The 21,475-nt window shown below is 45.7% G+C and overlaps 2 long non-coding RNA genes across 2 annotated transcripts; one reads left to right on the top strand and one right to left on the bottom strand.

The window, feature by feature from the left end:
* Nucleotides 1-1,064: 1,064 nt before the first annotated feature.
* LOC109451563 (uncharacterized) lies at nt 1,065-21,395 on the bottom strand. Its single transcript, XR_002137992.3, has 4 exons — nt 20,793-21,395; nt 9,247-9,315; nt 8,082-8,180; nt 1,065-6,209 (listed from the first exon to the last, which is right to left on the bottom strand). It is a non-coding gene; the product is annotated as an uncharacterized LOC109451563 (long non-coding RNA).
* LOC141568472 (uncharacterized) lies at nt 6,228-17,504 on the top strand. The gene is made up of 3 exons (XR_012491612.2): nt 6,228-6,687; nt 9,470-9,594; nt 10,091-17,504. It is a non-coding gene; the product is annotated as an uncharacterized LOC141568472 (long non-coding RNA).
* Nucleotides 21,396-21,475: the final 80 nt, after the last annotated feature.

Below are 21,475 nucleotides of genomic sequence, written 5' to 3'. Positions count from 1 at the left end.
GAAGTGTTGTTGGTTTAGGTAGAGACCCACAAAAGACAAATGAAGGCAAAGATGCAAAATGGCCACCAATTGTGTAGGGCACACACGTGTCTCTGGAGATTTCCCTGCTCTCCTCTGCTCCTCTCCCGTAATACCTGATGCCTGCCCTCCATGACTGAGTCATAACAAACACTTATCTCTAATGTGTGTTCCAGACAACTCACTCTATCCTCACAACAACCCTATACGTAGGTTTTATTGTTATCCCCATTTTGTTGATGGAGAAATGGAAACAGAGAGGTTAAGAGATCTGCCCAAGGTCTCACAACTAGTGAGTGGCAGAGCTGGGATTCAGATCTAAGCAATCTGGCCCAGAATCTACACTCTGTACCACGTGCTGTATGATTAATACTCTCCGCTGAAGCGCTTCTTTTCCCTCTCAGTCTCTGACTGTGAATCCTTGAAGCTCAGGGACTTGCTTTTACTCATTGCTGTATCCGCTCTTCTTAGCTGAGTGCCTGGCACATGGTGGATTCTCAATAAATGTTTGTTACACTGAACCAGAATCCCTGAACCAAAATCCAGATTTCTGAGATTCCAGGAACCCGCTCTGGCTGGCATAGATTTCCTCGCATCATCTCCACCCGAATCCCTACTCACCCAACAGGCTTATTCTCATGATTGGTGTCCCCTACTCAGACTATTTATTTCTCTTTCCCTTCCTCCCACCCCCAACCCCCAAACCCCACAGGACCTCCCATTTGACAAAATCCTACACTTAACAGTCAGAAATATTAACTTATGCTTATATGAATAGCTTATAACATGTTCCTTCTCTTGGTGGGATTTTCTGACCCAAATGCAAAAAGACAAATTCATTCATGGAGACAATTCAACAGTTCTTTACAGTCTGATTCATGGAAAGTTAGGGCAAGACACAACTTTAGAGACCACCAAGTTCAATCTCTTCATTCCACGAAGGAGGAATCGGAGTCCCAGAGAGGGAAGTGACTGGTCCTCAATCAGACCAGTTAGAAACAGTGCCAGCTCTCTTAAGCCCCTACTGACGAATAGGAAATGGTCCTTCCCTCCAAAAAGTCTGCAGTGGAAGAATTGCTGCAGGTATTAGCAGGGGTGGTGCTGAGGTAGAAGGACCTTCCCAAGTCATTCCATGGAGGTGGCCACCTACTAGATTGTCCCCTGCCTAGTCACCTAATGGTGGTTTCTAGCAATCTGGGCCAGAGGTGGGGAGCTGTGATAGCAGCCAGATGTCTCACCTCATGTGTGCTTACCGTTTCATATAACAGTGTTTCCCCGAAAATAAGACCGGGTCTTATACTAATTTTTGCTCCAAAAGATGCATTAGGGCTTATGTTCAGGGGATGTCATCCTGAAAAATCATGCTAGGGCTTATTTTCCAGTTAGATCTTATTTTCGGGGAAACAAAGAAGTAGCACCAATTTTCTGTAAATGAATGTTAAGATCTTTGAGTTGACAGAAAAGAAGAAGGCATTTATTTGTTTCAAGTGGTGAACTTGGGGGAGCATGCCAGTGTAGTACATTTTTCTTCTAGCTAGTTCTCTCTGTTGGCCGCCCGTAAAATGCTGTTATTCTTCATGGCTCCATTCCCTTGTTTTTCACTTACACATTTTTTTTTTTTCCTGACTGATCTCATTCATTCTCATGGCTCAGCTTCTAACTTGACACTCACATCCTGATCTACTGGCAGTTCTTTCACCTGAGCCCCAGACCTTTATATGGAATGTCGTCTGGACATCTTCACCTGGGTGACACACAGGCTGTTAGGCTCCATAACTTTTAGAAAGCCTTCATCATCCTTTTTCTTTAAGGCCTGCCCTAGACTGATCAATACCCCTGATGGACTCTCACAGCACTTTGTACCTACCATTTATTATCACCCATAATAGCTGTGATGTTTCAACTTGACTGGGCCATGCGGTGCCCGGGTATTTGATCACACGTGATTCTAGGTGTTTCTGGGAGGGTGTTTTGGATGAGGTTATCACTGAAATCAGTAGATTGAGTAAAGCACATTGCCCTCTAGAACGTAAGTGGGCCTCGTCCAAATAGTTGAAATTCTGGATAGAACAAAAGGCTGACCCTCCACAAAATAGGGGCAATTTTCCTGCCTGATGGCCTTTATATTGGGACATTGGCTCTCCCTGGTTCTATAGCAGTCTGCTGGCGGTGGGACTTGAAGTGGGACATCGACTCTGCAGATTTCTGACTTGCCAGCCGCCATGGTCACGTGACCTAATTCCTCATAATAAACCTCATATCTCTTATTGATTCTGTTTCTCTGGAGAATCCTGACTCATGCAATAGTAATAGTTATTTATTGCCTTGTTTTACCCTGTGCTATCTGCGCAAATACATCCTCACTACACTTCACCCTCTGTACAACCAACGCGGTAGGTATTATCTCTATTTTATGGATAAGGAATCAGGCGCACGGGAATAGTGGTATGTCCAAGGTGCTCCCATTCCAAGCTCCAGAGCTACGCCTGCCAGGACTCTGCTTTGCTGGTTACCGGTGTGTCGTGTCACCCTCACCGAACTGGAGGCTCCCTTCCCTCTCCCTGCATCACTCAAACGCATTATATCCAAAAAATAATATTTCACCTTTTCCCCCAAGTTGCTTAGGACTTGTCTGAGAAACGCGCTAAGGCGTGTGGAGAAGACCAGAGGCCCTAGATTTTGGATATGCTGTAAAGCGTCACTGCAAAAGCCCGAAAAAAGTGATGGAAACTTCCCACCATCACATACTCAGTACAATACCTCATGCCTGCCCACCATGTTAATATCTTCCTTGCCAATATTTTCAAGCCTGCTCATTAGTGAACTCATTACTTTTAACCCAGAGAAGACATAACTCCAGTTTTATGATGAAAGTCAATGGAAAATAGAAAGCACTTCATTCACTCATTTATTCACCCTTCATATGGGAGTAGCTACCATTTGCCAAGTGTTGGGCTATGCACTGAGGTTGACGAATGTTTCTAAATTACACATATAGGTAGATCACACTTCATAAGAAGTATATGTTCCTATAGGTTACCAGGCATATTTTATTTTCAGAAAAGAAATAGTGTGCTTTACAAATGCAAGATATGTTTTAGGGCATTTGAAGTCATTGAAGATTTTTGAGCAGGATTTGAAATCTGAGAGCATTCTGAAGAATGAATTAGAAGGAAAGAAAGAGAGAAAGACCAAAGGAAGGGACATACATTAAGGAGCAATTGCAGTAAGCTGGAGAATCTTGTAATCAGGCCTAAGTTAATAATATTCTGGCCTCAGGTACTGAAAGCAGGAATGAAGGGGGAGATGGGTGAAAAAGGATTGCAGAGAAGAACTGACCGGATGTGGTAACTAGCAGATGTTAGGGAAGGAAGAAAAAGTGACTCTAGGGGCTTGTGTGTGGGTGACAGAAGAATGGAACTTTGGAAGAGGGAAGGGTCTGGAAGGAAAAGCCTTGTTTCAGATACACTCAGAGTGTGGAAATATGGTTTCTGGAGGGGCTGCCTCGGGGGAGATGGGTGAAGTGGAATGTAGGCTTACACAAACCATGTCTTCTTGTGCAAATTACCCCTGTAGTTGATTCACGGAACTACTATACGTACAATCACTTAACATGATATACTTGGAAGTATATTAACATGAAATGAAGTTTGCATACTATGTGGAAAAAGCCGGTGCAAAGTCTGGAAGGACTTACCCCAAATGGTAACAGTGACTATCTCTGGGTGATATAATTATGGGAGATGTTTTTTTTCTTCTCTTATGAATGGCTTTTTAAAACCTTTAGCATACATATGCTACTTTTGCCCTCATCTGAGACTGTCCCCAGGCCAGGGACTTAAGGCAGTCTGCTGTTTCCTTCAATCAGGGTGGCTCACAGCAGGGAGCTTCCCGAAACTCTCCTCCTGAAGAACGCCCCCCTCCCTGCTGACAGGGCAGCCAGCAAAACTGCAGGGCTCAGCAATCCTCCCCAGATGGCGCAGCGCCCCACCTGCAATGCACAGCTGGGAGGGGCACAGGGATGTCCTGGGGGCTGTCAGGGGATAAGGTCTGTCCTCAGCCCCACCCTGGGAGGCACCTTCCTTTCTGAAGAAGTCAGGCTAAGAAGTCATGTGGGGAGAACTGGTGAGGGGAGGTGTGACCCTGTCAGAACTCAGGAAGCTCAGAGCCTGTTTCTCCTCGATGAGTAATGAGACCTCTGAGTGGCCTCCGATGGCCCTGCCCAATCTCTCTAATCTGTCCCCATTTCCCAAGAACTCTGAGTGTGGGAACCCTTTCCCCAGACCTTCCTGAGGCAATCAAACAGCTTGGGATTGACATCCAAGGGTGAGAATTTGCATTCTGGCTCCTCTACCTACTAAAGGAGTATGAGCGGGCATTGCCACTCGGCACGTAGTAATAACTCTTTTAATCCTCACACAAACCCTAAAAGGCCGGTGACTATGAGGTGACTGCCTCCTGTCTCAGCAGTTCTCCCATCCTGCACTTCTCTCCTCTAGCTGCCATCCTACAATATTCCCCATCTCAGCTAAGCTTCTGCCCAAACCATCGCTACCCTCTCGCTCTTTGCTTCCCATCCTGCTGCAACACTCTTCATTCCGTGGTACCGGGAGTGACCTCCATGCTGCCAACTCCTGTGTGTTTTCCTCCTTTTATATCATCTCCGTGTACTTGATTAAGCGGGTCAGTCTCTCTTATCCAACTTCCAAGAGACTCTCCGTTTCCCCCACGCCCCCAGCCCTATGTTCACCTGTTGTCTTGCAAAATCTAGTTCACATTCCAGGTCTCCAGAAAACCATCTCGGATTCCTGCCTCTCTCCTCTAGAGCTAATGACCCTTTCTCCTGCATTACCTCTGGACCTTGCATGCGTCCTCTTTTTTGCTCTCATCGCGTAATATTATCATTTGTTTACCTGCCTGTGTCCCTACTAGGCAGAGTGTTCCATCCTCCGTTTCTCTATTTCCGGTATTTTATACATACTAGGTCCTGGACAAATTGCTTCTTGAATAAATTCATAAATGAATAACCTGATGAGGAAGGGAAGGCACAGGAGTAGCTCATTTAATAAATCTGCTAAGAAAAGACAAATGGTGGTTGGAAACAGGACCAAATGGAGAGGAACGTGCATTTTAGTGTGTGTTCATTTTATTTGGGGGATGGCTAAGACCTGACAAAAAGTGGTCTCAGTAGAGAGGATGGGTTTTCAGGATAGGGGAGAGCTTATCATATTTGCAGACTGTGGGGAAAGCCTGTGGTAAAGGGAGAAGCAAGGTATAGGTGTGGGGAAATGGCTGAAGCAAGAGCCTGTGAGGAAAAGTCAGGATGGGCCCGAAAGCGGACGGCGAGGCCGGGGCGCTCTCCTCACCAGCTCAGCCCTGCCCTTCACAGCTGCCACCTGCTCTCTTACCTAAACTCCCCTCAGCGGAGGTTCCCACTTCCTCAGGTACCAGCATGTCCTCTACCAGCTCAGCTGTTGGCACTGCCATAGCAAGGAGAGCGGGGATACGTGCTGCCGCTCCTGTCAGTAATTCCTGGACTCTGGTGGCAGGAGGACTGTCATCCAGATGCTAATAGCGCCTCTCTTAGACCATAGAACAGAGCAATCATGGGCCATTGGTTCTCTTACAGCCACCCTACCACCAGAGTTCCTTCCTCTGTCTTTCTTCTCCTTATTATCATTCCCTCCTCAGCTCTTAGCCCTGACGGACTCTGAAGACATTGTGTGTACTTTTACCTACACTGGGCATGAAATGGTCACAGAAAAACGTGTGTGTGTGTGGGGGGGTGTTGATGGTGGTGGTGGTGGTGGTCAGAGAGGGGTTCAATGAGGGAGAATTTGTTTTTAGCTCAGGTCTCAATCAGGAAGCTTTCACTCCAGCAAAGGCACAAAATAGATTGGGTCAGGAAACAAAGACGGGTCACTGCGCGCTCAGAGAAGTGTAAAGAGCCGGCTGGAGCTGCGGCTCCTTGAAATTTCAGAGAGAGAAGCTGCTTCAGAATAAGAATCAGGGTAGGCAGACAGGATTTTACAGAGCTTTATATCCAATTATTCATTTGACAAATAGTTAGGTGCTTACGATACGCTAGACACTCTGCTGGTCACTAGAGATATAATCCTCTTCAAAACAGATGGAAATCACACACCCTCAAGGATCTTACAGCTGAGCGTAGGGAGACCAAAAATTAACATCTGAAATAGGTAAATGACATGGCATGTTAGGAGGTATGAGCATTATGGAAAAAAAATAGAGTGAAGGTGTGGTCTCCAAGATGGCCCCAGCCCCTGGAAACACACCTTGTGTTTCCTCCCACATTGAATAGGACTGGCCTGTGAGACTAAGAGGCTAGTGCAGAAGTGATGGTGTGTGGCTCCCATGACTAGGTTATTCAAGACATTGCAGCTTCTGCTGGTTATCTCTCTGGTGGCTTGTTCTGGGTGGAGCCAGCTGCCCAAGAAGCAGCCCAGGAAGAGGTCTGTGCAGGGAGAAGCTGAGGCCTCCTGCCAACAGCTATTTGAATAAGGCATCTTAGAAATGAATCCTCTGGCCCCAGGGAAGCCTGCGGTTCACTGCTGCAGTCTGAAGTGACAGGTGACAGCAACCTCTTGGGAGACCCCACGACAGAACCACCCACGCTCCCTAATTCCTGACTCACAAAAACTGTGAGAGGTAATATATGTCTCATGTTGTTTTAAGCTATGGAGTTTTGGGGTAATTTGTTACACAGCCGTAGTTAACTAATACAAAAGAGAACCAAGAGTGACGGTGGGCGGGGGGGGGGCAATAACTTTAAACAGGATGGTAAGAGGAGGTGTCAGGAAAAGGTGACACTCAAGTGGAGATTTTAAAAGGGTACCATGTCTGCGTACCCTTTTAACATCTGGGTGAGAGCATCGTAGGCAGAGGAAACAGCCAGGACAAGGGCTGGAGGAGGGAGTGTGTCTGGAGGATTTGAGAAACAGTGAGGACTGTGGTGCTGGAGCGGGGGCAGCAGGGACAGAGTTAGAGATAAGGTTGGAGAAGTAATGGAGGGAGAAGCAGTGGCCAGTCACGAAAAATGAGAAATGACTATTGGATTTAGCTCTGTAGAAGTCACTGTTGACCTCTGACTAATGGAGATAAACAGCTGTTAGGAGTGGATTGACGAGATAATGGGAGAGAGGAATGGCAGACAGCAACACTTCCAAGGGGTTTTGCTGTAAAGGGGAAAAGAGAAATGGGATAGAACTGCAGAAGAAAGAGGGGCCAAGAAAAGATTTATTTCTTCGATGGAGGAAGTAACAGCATGTGGGCATACTGGTGAGAATGATCCAGTGACAACAGATGACAGGGAGACAAGCATAGGGAGAAGGGCTTGAGGAGATGGCAGGGGTGAGACGGAAGGCAAGAGTGAAGGAGAGACGGTCCGTGTACGTGAATGTCTGAAAAGCAGAGTATGTGGCACAGACCCTGGCAGGAGGGTGGAGGCAGGGGTGGGAGGCTGTGGCTGTCCCTGTCTGATTATTTCTCTTGCTCATTGGAGGAAGTCAACAATTTTCTTGGCTGATACAAACTGCATAAAATAAACTAGCATCTAATAAAGACTGGGAATAAAGGCCCCAGTCGAAGAAAGACACATCTCAATGCGGCCTGTTATTTAAGGGGAAATGACACAGTACATAGAAGAGAATCTACAGAACGAGAAGAAAATTATGAATTCGACAAGAACCAGGCATTCTTGCAGCCAGACTTGAGGATTTTTACCAGTTCCTTACCGAGTCAACTTTATATCCTTTATAGAGCATGTATGCATTTATGTGGGAGTTAGCCAGCTGGTAAAATCTATTAAGTTCTAATTCCAGAATGTGAGTTTAGTAATTCTTATTTCTTCCATCATATAAAGTCCCAAGGTAAAAGGACTTTGTAAAGTCCTGTTATAGAGAGATATCTGGATTGGATGGAACTTACCTGATTTTTGAAGTCGACAGGCAGGTATGCAAAGTGGTGAGAACAAACAAAGAGAGAAGGTATACCATACTCTATGTCGTCACACCATGTTATATGCAAAATATCTCTTCACTTACCCCAAACACGTCCCTGGATTGAGTACGTACACTTGTCTGTACCTTTCTTCCAGGTCAAATATTTCAGTTTGGATCATTAAAAGGCATTCCTCTTATTGGCTGCAATGATTAAAATGGGGACCAATCATTAGCGCCAACCAGCCCTGGTCCCCTCTACGAAGCCCACATTCAAACAGGACGGGTGGCCAGCTGGTCTACATGCTCTGACACCCTGGGATCTGCCTGTGCTCCCCACACAGGCCGGCCACTCAGGTCCTCCACCCTGGACCCGCCTACACTCTTTGTTCCATAACCTGAGGGGAAGATAATTCTTTTTCCTAAGACCCATGTTTATGATAAGCTAATCGCCTGCGGATTGTCCCTGGAATACCAGGAACTATTTCCAAGTCTCCTTAGGTGGCCCCGGGGGAGGTTGGTGGAGAAAGGGGGGTAGGAAGAGTGTTTGACTTCTGTTTGAAAATTGTTCAAAGACTTTTTTAAAAAAAATTAGATTCCTTCTGTATGTGACTTTCACTTAAACACAAAGCTTCTCTTTAAGTTAAAAAAAAATGCTCATTGTGCTAACAATGGTGCATTACCAAAGCCCTCAAATTAAATTGCAAGAAAATTGAAAAAAATAGGGCTATTAAGATATTTGAGTTATTTATTGAAGTTGAATGAGGAGGAAAAAAGATTGTTCCAGATTCCTCCTACCTCTTACCCCCTATCCACTTCTCTCTCTCTCTCTCTCTCCCCCTCCCTCCCTCCGTCCCTGCCTCCCTCTCATCTGTCTGTCTGTCTCTCTCTCAATCACACTTCGACAGGGGAAATAGCTTTGGAGAATGCCATGCAGGCACCTCGGGAACACGACCTGCCATGGCTTTAACTGGCCGCCATAGGGACCCTCAGATGAAGTGCAGGGTTTGTCCTCTACTCTGCTCTACCTCTTGTCATCTTGTAACTTCATTCTCCAGGAGTAGCAGCTCACCCCACACACTGTGCCTTAAGTGTGGGCATAACCACATTTCTTGACTAACCCTGGTCTGAATGTGTAATAAATGCCGTTGGGACAGGGGACGCACAACAGAGAGAGTAGCTGACAAATGCCATTGCCTCTCCATGCCTAGAATCTAGGCCCCCACTTCCACCAGGCCCAAGTTCCTCCCATCTTCAGTCCAGAGCTCACGTCATTTCCTTGCCTGTGTAGACGGCACATCCAGTGTCTTCCATCCTCTTACAGGTTACTTTGTGGCACCTATTTGTGACCAAAAAAAAAAAGGTACTAAATAAAACCACGTGGTGCACCAACCACCTAACCCACGTCCTCCCCAGTTTGTTTCCTGGTGTGTAGCCAAGAAACCATCAAGCATACGTGTTCCACCCGCCATAACCTGCTCTCCTGGTCTTAGGATGCAAATGCTCGAGCAAAATCCCATCCTTGCCTTTCACGCACACCTGGTTTGCAGAGTAGCACAGCTCACAGGCAAGTGCAGAAGAAACTGTCCTGACACTGCAGTAATGGACCACACTCCAGGTAAGTGAACCAAATAGCATGCTGAACATGTCTGGAGCAGGTTTCCCGAGGATGACGAGTGATCACAGAGAGGACCCTCTCAGAACAAGAGGAGGGTATTCTCAAACACACTCCAGCTTCCCCACCCAAGAGTACAGAGGCTGCGCCAATCCCCAGCTGGCAGTTTTCCAGCTCCATTAGTGTTAAGATCCACTCTTTACTTGCCAACCTACTACTTACTGTTTAACCCTGTAAGGCTCCTTCATTGTGTCTGTTCCTAATTCTGGTTTCTACGTTCTTTAAGGCAGCAGAAACGTCTTACACACAAAATGTAAATATTCTATGAAAATGTCTAGACCTACCAGTAAACTAAATGATTGTCATAATGCGTTGATGCTTGTGATGTGTTGTCCTTTATGCTTCTTCAATGTAAATGTGATCGTTTTAGTTTAAGGCTGTGTCTCCATGTATAGTCCATTGAATATGAAAATGTTTAGTCTTTCTTTTTTTTTTTAAGGAGGGCACAGCTCACAGTGGCCCATGCGGGGGATCGAGCCGGCAACCTTAGTGCTACTAGCACCACGCTCCAACCAACTGAACTAACCAGCCACCCCTGTACTCGTTTTTGCAAACCTTCACAGCACTTCATGGCTGAGTAATGGATCAAGCCCCAAGAGAGTGAGTCACTCCACTTATCCTGAAGACTAAAATAACTGTGTGAGTTGAGTTGGCATGAGTCAGCCTTCTAAAAGTTGGACACGCCTGGGGTACTGATAAAATGGGCACTCGGAAGCGGAAGACCAGACTCCATATTCTTGATGAGGTCCCAAAATGCAACCACAGCCTGAGGACCTTCCTCAGCCATCACTCAGCCTCTCCCTGTCTCTGACAATGGCAGCACTCAGGTGCCAATTAAGGACACTTTTCACTAAAGAACTACGGGGACCTTTTCATCAAATATAGTTTGACTGAACAGTACTGTCACCTACAGGACACCCTACGATTTCTTTTCAGCTCTTGACCACTTAACTGCTGTCATGTTGTTGACTACCATTTATTGAGTTGCTACCAAGTGCCAATCTCTGTGATAAACTATTCATGTCTATTGTCGCTAATCTTTAAGATAATCCTGTGATATAGGCATTCTTTTCCCATTTTACAGATGATAACATGTAAGTTCAGAATGCAAATCTGTCTAGCGCCAAAGCTTTCGCTTTTTCTTATTTCTGTTCTGGTATTTCCGGAGAACAAATATTTGTCGCCACCGGTAAAAGTCAGACTGCAATAAAATGAGACATCACATAGTACTTTTGAGGAGGGGAGATTTAATATATACAATTATTAAGTATAATAGGGACTGGAATAATGAGGAATTGTCTAGTAAAAAGTAAAGAAGAACTCTTACAACTTAGTGATAGGAAGACAACTAACTTTTTTAATGGACAAAGGATTTGACTAGGTATTTCACCAAAGAAGATACATGAAAGGTTAGTAAGTGCATGAAAAGATGCTCAACATCACTAGTCCTTCGGAAAATGTCAATTAAAACCACAACGAGATACCAGTTCACAGCTGCTAGAATGTTTATAATAAAAAAGACAAACACCACCAAGTGTCGACAGGATGCGGAGAAACTGGAACCCCCTGCATTGCTGGTAAAATGGTTCGGCTACCTTGCAAAACAGTGTGGCAGTTTCTTAAAAAGTGAAACAACAATTTACGGTTTAATCCAGGGATCCCACTCTGAGGTATTTACACAAGAGAAATGAAAGTACAAGTGCATGCAGAGACATGAACTTGAACGTGCAGAGCAGTCAAGAACTTGAACCAACCCAGGGTCCATCAACTGGGGACTGAATAAAAAAGCGGGATATATCCATGGACCAGACGATTGTTCAGCCCTAAACGGCACTTCACTGGTGTGACGTACCAATCCCTACTACAACATGGAAGAACTTGGAAAACATCGTGCTGAGTGAAAGAAGCCAGAGACCAAAGGTCACATGTGGTATGGTTCCATGTACGGGAAATGTCCAGAAGAGGCAAATCCATGGAGACAGAAAGCAGATTAGTGGTTGCCTGGGGCTGGAGGTGAGAATGGGGAGTGATGGAAAGTGGGCATGAGGGGTGTGTGTGGGGTGATAAAAATGCTGATACAACTGGATTGTGACGATGGTTGTACAGCTCTGTAAATGTGCTAAAGCTTATTGAATTGTACACTTAAAATGGGTAACATAATTTTTAAAAAAGAAGTACAGATACCTCTGAAGAATATAGGGAAAGCAGCTATTCCCTCTAGGGCTCCCTAAAATAAGAGCACCCTAAAATAAGCACTCTCAGCACCACCCATTCCACCCACACGCACTCTCCTCCAGTCGTCTCGCTTGCGTCTGACTTCAAAGAAATCTGAAGCCAGCAGGCATGAATTCCAACTTCCCACCCCTTCACCTGCAACTTCCTTCTCCTCCCCTCTCCAGACCCAGAGGGTGAAGGGATGCTTTTTGGATCTCAGAGCTGGTCACATGCTCTTCCTCTCACCCTGTGCTTTCCTCCTGGGCTCTGCTCCACACTCGGTCTCCCTACCCTTTAAATGCAGCCTCTCCTCCCCCCGCCGTCCTCTGCAACAGATCAGAATAAAGAAAAAGAAAACCCCCTTTTCAGTTCTGCAGCTCCTCTACCTACTTCTTGAAATTCTTTCCTTCTTCTTAACTTCACAAAAGAATAGTTGGCAAATACGCGTTTCTATTCTTCCCCCATTTGTGTCAATTCATGGCACTGACGCTTCTGCCTCCATCCCTCCAAATGTATTGCACTTGGAAAACAAAAGTTACCTCCTCCCAGTTTGCCAATCAGATAGATCGTTTTCAGACCTCATCTTACGTGTGTGTGATCTAACCACTCTCTTCTAGAAGCCCTCTTCCCTCTGAGCTTCTGAGACCCTGGTTTCTCCTGATAATTGTCAGGCTCCTGTGATCAACTCGTCTTGTTTTCCTGCTGACTGTCCTTCTGCCCGGTGCTCCCCAGTATTCTGACCTTGGCCTTATTCTCTCCGCAGACTATATTCCCTCCCTGGGCATCTCTTCACTCTCACAGCTTCATCAATCCCCTCAGGGCTGGTGGCACAGCTGGAGGCTCTGCAGACTCTTCCTCTAGGCCAGGCCTTGCCACCGAGCCCGGGAGTCAGCGATCCAACTGCTTTCTGCATATCTCCATCTGAGGGGTCTCCTCTGCTCCCCCTCCACAGCTCGCTATCCCAATAAATCACCACCATCTACCGAGTTACTCAGAAAACTTGGATCCCTCCTTTCCATCCTCAGTGCCACTGCCTGGCTAAGGAGAAATATCACTTGTGTGTGTGTGTGTGTGTGTGTGTGTGTGTGTGTGTGTCTGTGTCTAAACTCACACGTGGACTGAGCATCACTGCATTAAGGCCCTGAAGCTGGTGCCCCTTCAGTAATGCTGATGGGGAGCCCGATTGGGGACCCTGTATTCTGGGCCAGGGTTTGCCACAGAACAGGTGTAATGAACTCAGTCCAGAGGACCAGGCCGGTCCCCCTCACTGGTAAAGCTGGGGAGGTGGGTAGACAGGAGAGAGGCAGGGACCGACTGGAATGGAAAGCACGAGCCCTGTCTGAAGGCTGTGACGCTTCTCTGCCCCAGTCAACTGCAATGCGGAAGCACAGGCCTAGAGTTGCCAAATATTCTAATTCCCCCCCCCCAAAAGCTAGAAATTCAGATTTTTATCTAAAATCTTTCTTTTTCAATGTTGGAAATGAATTCAAAATATGTTTAAAACACCACGTTCTCAAAGCATATCTATAGGGCTGATATGACTTGTTCGTGACTTCCACCAGAGAAGGTTTGCTATCCGGGGAGGGGCACATGGAGGAAGTGGTGGTTCTGGCAGCAGTGTTCACAGTCCAACTGAAGGAGAGAGTGAAGGCCGGGAAAATCAGCCACAAGCCCAGGTAAGGAGGGGAAGGGACCGGACTGGGGGGTGTCAGTGGGGAGAGCATGCCACAGACATTCCCCACGCCATAAATCAACCGAACAAGACCCAACCAGACATGAGGTTCCTGTGGCATCATTTTCCAAAGGAACCCAGTGTGGTTCGGGTGCCTGCCTCCATTTCAAAGTCCACGCATCTTCTGACATTTGCCTACACCCCTCAGCCCCATCCCATCCTCTCGAGGTGCCTGAGGGACCTCGGTGCTATCCATATGGCACTGATGAGCAGGTCTGCCTGCTGGTCCCAGAGCTGCCATCGTCTCACTCCGTTACCTTATGCAAATGGCAGGCACGAGGAGCCTGTTTCTCCATCTGGATACCCAGAGGAAAGCCTTCTGGACAATCCGACCTTCCTCTGGGAGACAGTGAAAGGAGCAACAAGGAAACATTTGCAAAGCCCCCCACACCCACCTGTTTGCAGTGGGAAGCAGAGTTGCTATATAAATTATTAAGGAGACCGACCTGCGCTGAAGGGAGTCATGGCGACTTCATTATTATGCGTGGTGTGTAGCTGCCTTTTGAATATTCTGCTTGCTTGGTTTCTAATTTCCTTTTCTTACGCGAGTCTTTCTCCCTCATAAATCTTTGCATCTCAATGTTCTTTCAATGTTCTGAACTGGGAGTTCTCACAACCCCTCCATGGTTAATCTCCTCCTGCAAACACTGCCGGCTCTAAGCAGCACAGTGCACAGTTATTGCTCCTGAAGCAGGTAACAGCCTCTGCCTCCACCCTCTGGCAGGCCTGCCGCCCCAAGGGAGGAGAGGGCTTGTGGAGGAGAGTGAGGTGGGCAGGGACCCCTCCCACCGCTCCTCCCACCCTTTCCCAGCTGGCCAAGGAAACCCTCCTCAACCATTCTCTAGAACAAACCAACCCAGCACCACGAGCCTTTTGTGACTCTCACAGACACAGACTTCCAGTCCCCCCAGGAATGGCACTTCGCACACAGCAGCAGTGCCCTCTAGTGACAATCGGAAGGACCCTCTGTGAGAGGCAAATTCTCGAGTCTTACCTGAAGTGGGTACTCAGAGAGCTTTAGCATAGGATGAAAAAAAAATGCAAATGGTATCTTCATCATTAAAAAACACGGAGAGAATTATCTTGACTGCTTCGTACCAAGAGGAATCCAACGTACGGGCAAATGTATGACGGTCTAATTAGGCCACATTTTTTTCTGGCAGAAGCAGTACGCGTGGGAAGGACCAGTACTCACCTCTGGGTCCGGTGCCAATTAATGGTTGCCAGGGGCTGGGGAAGGGAGGAACGGAGAATGACTGCCAATGAGCATGAGGTTACTTTTTGGGGTAATGCATATGTTCTGGAATTACATAATGATGACGGTTGCACATCTTTGTAAATATCCTAAAAATCACTTAATTGTATACTTTAAAGGGGTGAATTTTGTGATAAAGGGGTAAAGTCTAGCTCAATTGAAAAAAAATCCAGGTAGTTCTAACTTTCTGAAGACTTCCCTGAGCCTCCTGGTTTGTGTTAACCAGTCAGCCCAGGGGACAACCTGTAGAGCGCTTCTCATTGCAGACTTACGTACTATGTTGGCAATATTCCAGCTTCCTCGGATGCTTAAGACTGCTCCTAGACATGACTAGGTCTTGTCCAAACTTGTGTCCCCAACTGGGCACAGCGCTTGAAACTCAGCACATACTCTACAGATACAGGTGGCACTGAAGACATTGTCAGCTTTCCAAGACTGGATAACGCACAGCCATATTGAGGACACCATTTTGGGGATACAATAACTATCACGTACCTACCGTGTGTAAGACTTTGGTGATACAAAAATGAAGATGCGTAGTCTCTACCTTGGAGGAACTTACAAATTTTTCATGGAAATAAGTATACTTCAATAACTACAGTACAAAGCAGGAAACGAGTGCCACGGGAATGGCAAAATGATCCACACCTAACAGTTCAATGAAGTAAAAAATGACTATCGTGGGGGTTATAGGGACGATTTTCTGAAGGTAGAGGCATGAATATGAGCTTTAGGGATGTAACGAGATGTTAAAATGAAAGTTTCAGCGGAGGCACATTCCAGAGCTATGTGTTGGACCAAAATGAAACCACTGTCAAAGCAGGCGGTAAAAAGGGGGGGGGGGGAGAGGCACGTAAGTCTTAAATTGTCACCCACATCGACATCAAGAGATGCTTGCTGAATGGGAGCTAGGAAGCTTTTTGAAAAGAATGCTTTGGAGAGAACTGTTGGGTGCGAAGAATTCCACCCTCCTCACCAAAGGTGACGGTGGGGGAGAATATCCGCCCCTTACCTCACACCAAAGGACAGGACTTGGTGGCAACTATGTACATAACTTAAGGGTGTCTCCCACAGTTTGAAGAACACACGCTCCTGACTGGCTCACACCTGAGAATCTAATCTAGAAGGCTGAGGGCTGGGGAAGCAGCCTCACTCCGTTTCCCTGGGCACATGGGGTTTCCTATGGACCAGGTGACGTGGGGGTTGGGGAGAAGGAACTGGTGTGGTGTTGCTCAGCCTCTGTTCAAAATGACTTCCCGCATGGCTGAGGGGCCTCCACAGAAGAGAACTGGAGGTGAATCGCTGCTGGAGACCTAGGGTGCAGAAGCGTGAGGAAAGGGAAGGTCTCTGAGGAAGCCACGAAAGTCCCTCAAAAGAGCAACAGGCTTTCACCGTCCGCAAGGTTCACAGAGCAGCAGCTTGATTACCTCCGCAGCACCCAGAATTTTGCTACCGGAAGTCCCCTCCCTTCTCCCCTTCACCAAGCTCCAGATCCTGCAGGGGTGGCAGATGGAAGAAGAGAAGAAGGAACATGAAAGGAAGCAACGAAGAAGCCATGAACCCTTCTCTCCCTCACCGTCACACTGCAGATTTCCAGCCAGCCCAAGCTGGAAGAGACGAGAAACTTCTACCTTAAATTAAGGTTGAGGTAATCATTCTTACCTAGGACTGCCACATTGACTCCTGCTTGCCTCTTTACTTTGCCACTTTATTTAGTCACTTAAGAAATGACTATTTTTATTACGTCTGAGAAACAATCTTTGTCTTTCCTAGGGGTACGGAGAAATAGCCCCTTACTGCAGGTTTGAAAAAATAATGGGAGTCAAAAATGAATTTGCTTTAAGATTCCATTCTAACAGTTGTGCTTGTTACATTCCAGGAAGAACAGGAGAAGGGGCATTGGGCAAAGGAACAGAGGTAGCCAGGTCCAAGCTATAACGGGAAACATAGGTAAACAGATCTCTCCCAGACACGGGGATAGTGGGAAGGAGGCTGGAAATATAGACAGCGGGCTCATTGGAGGGGCCTCCAGACCCAAACTAAAGAGTCACTTAAATACTAGCGTAAAATTTCAGTATATTTTGGTATTTATTTCACATAATATATTTTAAGTACTTGAGATTAGTAAAATGAAATATTTGATACATTTGAAATAAGTAAAATGTAAATATACTGAAATATATATTAAACATATCATTCTAATATGAAAATGAAATATTGCTTAAAGTAAGCACTACATAAAAGAAAGTTTAATTGGGGTTTAAAATGAAGTAAAATTATAATCTTTTCTTAAGTGATCTTAGTGTATCAATGAGGTCATTATTGATCTGTGAAAAGCTTTCCAGTGGCTGAAAACTTCTTTCTGAATCTATGCTAGTTAAGGGAATGATAAAGCAATAGATGAGATCGTTATAGGCTGCCCTTAAATCTTTTTCTCTAGCGCATTATTTTCAAACAATCCTATCTTGGTTGATAACTTTGAGGAGATTTTGGGGGGGGGGGCGGGCGGCGGCGCAATGTTTTATTTCTTTGCAGGGACAATTTTTTATTTGTAACAAGCTGTATTATTTCTTTTTTTTTGCTTTAAAGAAATTATTTCTCATTTGTCTTCATCTTTCTATCTCATCTCATCTCATATACATGGAGACACCATATTAATACCAATAAGTGTTCTGTTCATATCTCATTTGTTGGAAAGTCTTTGTAATAGATAAGAATGATTCTTGCATTAGAAGCTTGCTTTAGTGGTGGTTTTCTTCTTTTGCTTGGTGATTATGGAAGTAGAGAAGACAGCGTTCTAAACAAGCTCACCTATATTTGATTCAAAATTTTAATGAAGCATGTCTCTGGTATGTCTCAAGACATAAATGACGTGGGTTTTTGAAACAACAATAGTATCATACCAACAGAAATATAAGTATTCCAGGACTCTAAAACAGCATGGAATACAAGAGTAGTGGACCATTGAACACTGATATTGTAAATCATTTCTTCATGGGCTACGGGGAACCAATAAAGATGTTTAAATAAGAAAATGACAAAGATGTATAGACATAGACTTTCCCTGTTAGAGTTGTAGAAAGTATTAAGCCTACCTCCTTCTGCCAAAAGGTCAGCAACTTCAGCATGAGTCACTGACAATGCACATTGGAAGTTGATAAATGAGGGGAGGAAAGATGGGAGAAAGGCACGGAAGACATCTGTTGCTTTTCCCTCATCCACTTACCACCCCCTACTTTTTTAGCAGTGAAAACAGTTCTCTGAATCTCCTTTGAAGAAGTGACTACATCCCTCATAGCTCATGTGGTTTGGGTGGGGTGGCTCCCCTTCAACACCTGGGATGGCCGGAAATGATTTGTTTCCGAATTAAGCACCATCCCAAATCTATCAAATGATTCTGAGGCCCAGGATTTCTATTCCTATGAGGGGAAAAAAGCTCTTTGTTTCCAGTTAGACTGATGGGTAAAGAGAGTAACACTGCTACAGCAACCGTGTGACTCAGGGGCAGGCTCGGGGTCACCAGGTAAAATTTGAGGATAAAGGCAACACATAAGAGGTGGGTTTGGGGGGGCCGCAATAGAAACCAGAAACTGATAGTATTTCTGAGTTTCTACCTGCTAAGCCTGAGGCAGTTCTGAAGTTTTCAACAACGTGAGCTAATCAACTCCTTTCTTTTTTCCTGTTAAATCAGCTTGACTCAAGTTTTCTGTCACTTGCAACAGAAAGAGATCTAAACGATATTCAAGAAACAAAAAACAAACCAGTTAGGAAGCCATCGATCAGGACTGAGGCGATGGTAGGAAGAAAGGAGACTTACTGATGAGAAGTCATGAAGGAAAAATAAAGTTTCGGTCTCGCATGCTAGAGGGGTATCATACAGGCTGATTACCACACAAATTACTACCCTCTCCCAGAGAGGAGTTCAGCAGTATAATATCTGCGGTACATACGGTAGGCACAGGCTTAGAGAGACGTGAGTTTCAATTCAGACTATCCAGACTCTGCCACTTAAGCTCTGTACGTCCTTCTCCGCTTGGTTTCCTCAACACCCAAGTCTTGTTTTTTCTCTATCACTCCTCAGGCCTCTCTTTCTCTGCCCTTCCCTTAAATGACGGGGTTCCTTAGAGTCCAGTCGTGGCCCCCTTTTGTTCTCTCCCCACACACCCTGGGAATCTTACCCACTCCCATTCTTTCTTAAAAACAATGTGCAGAGGAGTCCCGTGTATATATTCCCATACCAACATAATCAATTTTCTAGGCGGTATTTCTATTTAGATGCCTCCTCACAGGTATCTCATAATGTCCAAATCTAAAATGAACTTGTTAACTTCTGCTCAACTATCTTTCAGGTAAATGGCATCCTGGTGCAAGTTGCCCAAGCCAGGAACTTGGCAGTCACCTTGATTCCTTCCTCCCTCTCCCTCTCTACTGTTAACTCTACCTCTTGTAGGTCTCACACCTGGAATGCTGCTGTTGCATTCCTAACTGACTTTTCTCCGGCTTTGCTTCCTTCCAAGCCAGGGTGATATCCTGGAGGAAAAGATCACAGTTAAACTGGCCATTAGGCTCTAAATATTTGCGGTAGTTAAATTTAAAATTAGCCTCCAAGCTTCCTGTCAACCAAGGCAAAAAGGAAGGAAAAGTCATCTCCATACATTTTAATGCTTGTTCTAATGCTAACACTTTAGCCCAAGACAAATTTCTCAGGAGATTTATATAGAGAGCAATAAGTGATGAAATGGACAACTCCAATGATAAATCCTATAATTTCACTCCACAAGTATTTATGGAGTATTACTGTGAGCCAGGCACTGTGCTCAAGACTGGAGATAAAACAGTGAATATGGTTGTTTCTTATCTAAGCTCATGGTTAAAACCGAGTTTGGGCATAATATTAAATGCAACCCTCTGAAAACAATTCAGAGGAAGGAGGGATGATTTCCCAAACCAGCCCTGCTTGGTGGTAAAAGCAGGGTTACAATAACAGTGTTCAGTTCCCCCATCCTCCAACTCCAGAGCCTTCCCCAGAGCATGATTTCAAGATTTCTAGCCTCTTTTAAACTGCAGCTTACTGTCACTACCAGCACCACCATACATCACACACCAAATATTTGTAGGACTCCCCAAGGGTTGTCTCACATATGCTGACAAACAGTGCTTTCAACTACCAGGAATCTGTCATTTTGCAACTTAATGTGCTCTGGCTTCCTGCAGAGATCTGCTGAGCCATCCCTGGCACCCACTACCCACTCCCGCAACCACACACACACACACACACACACACACACACACACACACACACACATACACACATACACACACACACCAGCAGGATAAGCCTCTGCTATTGCTCATACAGGCGAAAGGTACGGCTCACGATGCCTGATCCACATGTCTGGCCCAGGCTGCCAGAATGCAGGGTGTATGAGGGTGGCCTGTCCCTTATACAGAAGGTACTGGCACCCAGATGCCAACATTCCATTGCCCTGAAGGGGCTCTGATGCGCTAAAACTGTCAAGCATGCTACAACTGCTCAAATACCAGGGTCTTTGTACTAAAGCTGTAGCACACTTTCACTGAATTGTTGAGAACAGCGGTCCCCAACCCAAATGTGACAGCAGTGTTGTTTGGTGCTCCTATTCCTTACATGGGCTACAGGAAAATCGCTTTCAGTTTTTAACCACTCAGGGAACACAGTAAGACTCTGAAAAGTGAGTCCATGGGCTAAGCTGGGGGAAGAACTGTGACAATGTGCAGTGTTTCAAAATGACCTTCCCCCCACAGAACATTCAGAACCTTCTAGCTTGGAGAACAAGTTTAGACTCAAGTGAGAGCCATACTCTATAGTAAGTACGTTATCTTCACATCTGGTCCAGTTTGATCCAAAGACAGAATTTAGGATATGAAAGAACTGGTTACATGTCATATATTGAAACTCACCTTACACATGTCACTCCTCTCAACTTGACCTTTGCCATGAGAGGGGCACAGATGGATTCACTGTGTCCTGTTGCCAAGATCTGGAACACAGGCTTAGGATAACTGTATAGTCAAGAGAACCAGCCCAGCAGGTTCTCCTTAGTAAATTAAGGTGCCAAGTCACTGGGCACTTGCAGACAAAGCCTGGATTTTTCCACAAGAAATATTCTGGATGTTAAGTAAACACATCAGTGAGCTCCAAGTTCTACATGTTTGCGACGATTTAAGCCTCTTTAAACATGCACGGGGGACAGTAAGCAAAGATTAAATATAAATCATGTAGTGCTGCCCTTGATTAAATATAAATCATGTAGTGCTGCCCTTCGCAAATGGTAATCAGTAAATATGTGTCTTGGCTCTTCCCTTCAGCAACTCCTGCTTCCAGGACTGCAAAGAAGTCTATCACACTTTCTACACTCAAAACACTGCCCTCCATCAGCCAATTCTACCCGTCCTCACGTTTCCTACACTACCCGGCCTGACAAACTCGCCGACTCACTCCCACTATGTTGCCCACCTAGTACTGGAAACTTGCACCTACCCGCTGGGGCTGAGGGGCGAGGCCCACTGCCGGGGCGGGGCAATACCTCCCAGGGAGAGCCCCGCCGCGCTCAGCCTTCTGGGAGCTGTAGTTCCCACAACTC

Source organism: Rhinolophus sinicus, chromosome 7, assembly GCF_057876585.1.
Source record: "Rhinolophus sinicus isolate RSI-liver-muscle chromosome 7, RSI-T2T, whole genome shotgun sequence".
NCBI classification, from domain to species: domain Eukaryota; kingdom Metazoa; phylum Chordata; class Mammalia; order Chiroptera; family Rhinolophidae; genus Rhinolophus; species Rhinolophus sinicus.
This window is presented reverse-complemented; position numbering and strand designations above follow the sequence as displayed.